Source organism: Mus caroli, chromosome 1, assembly GCF_900094665.2.
Source record: "Mus caroli chromosome 1, CAROLI_EIJ_v1.1, whole genome shotgun sequence".
In the NCBI taxonomy this organism is placed as follows: Eukaryota; Metazoa; Chordata; class Mammalia; order Rodentia; family Muridae; genus Mus; species Mus caroli.
The window spans coordinates 3476300-3477596 of record NC_034570.1 but is presented as its reverse complement, the minus strand read 5'-3'; positions in this window follow the sequence as shown (position 1 = coordinate 3477596).

Below are 1297 nucleotides of genomic sequence, written 5' to 3'. Positions count from 1 at the left end.
GTACAAGCTTGCAATCCCACCATCAATGGAGGACTGTTCCTCTTTCTCCACATACTTGCCAACATCAACTGTTACCTGAATATTTGATCTTAGCCATTCTGACTGGTGTGAGGTAGAATCTCAGGGTTGTTTTGATTTGCATTTCCCTGATGATTAAGGATGTTGGACATTTTTTCAGGTGCTTCTCAGCCATTCAGTATTTCTCATTTGAGAAATCTTTGTTTAGCTCTGTACCACATCTTTAATAGGATTATTTGATTTTTCTGGAGTCCAGCTTCTTGAGTTCTTTGTACCAAAGAAAAGTAATTGTTGCTTCCTGTTATTTTTGTTGTTAGAGTTGGGATTCTGTTCTTGTGGCTATCTTCTTTTAGGTCTGTTGAAGGATTATTTTCTTGCTTTTTCTAGGGCATAATTTTCCTCCTTGTGTTAGAGTTTTCCCTTTATTATCTTTTGAAGGGCTGGATTCGTGGAATGATATTCGTGGAATGATATTCGTGAATTTGGTTTTCTCACGGAATACTTTGGTTTCTCCATTTATGGTAATTGAGAGTTTTGCTGGATATAGTAACTGGGCTGGCATTTGTGTTCTCTTAGGATCTATATAACATCTGTACAGGATCTTATGGCTTTCATAGTCTCTGGTGAGAAGTCTGGTTTAATTCTAATAGGCCTGCCTTTGTATGTTACTTGACCCTTTTCCCTTACTACTTTTAATATTCTATCTTTATTTAGTGCATCTGTTGTTTTGATTATTATGTGTCGGGATGAATTTCTTTTCTGGTCCAGTCTATTTGGATGCATTTCTTTTCTGGTCCAGTCTATTTGGATGAATTTCTTTTCTGGTCCAGTCTACTTGGAGTCCTGTAGGTTTCTTCTATGTTCATGGGCATCTCTTTCTTTAGGTTAGGGAAGTTTTCTCCTATAATTTTGTTGAAGATATTTACTGGCCGTTTAAGTTGAAAATCTTCATTCTCATCTATACCTATTATCCTTAGTTTTCATCTTCTTATTGTGTCCTGGATTTCCTGGATGTTTTGAATTAGGATCTTTTTGCATTTTACATTTTCTTTGATTGTTGTGTTTATGTTTCCCATGGAATCTTCTGCACCTGAGATTCTCTCTTCCATCTCTTGTATTCTGTTGCTGATGCTCATATCTATGGTTCCTGATTTCTTTCCTTGTATTTCTCTCTCCAGTGTTGTTTCCCTTTGGGTTTTCTTTATGGTTTCTACCTCCATTTTTAGATCTTGGACGGTTTTGTTCAATTCCATCACCTGTTTGGTTGTGTTTTCCTGTA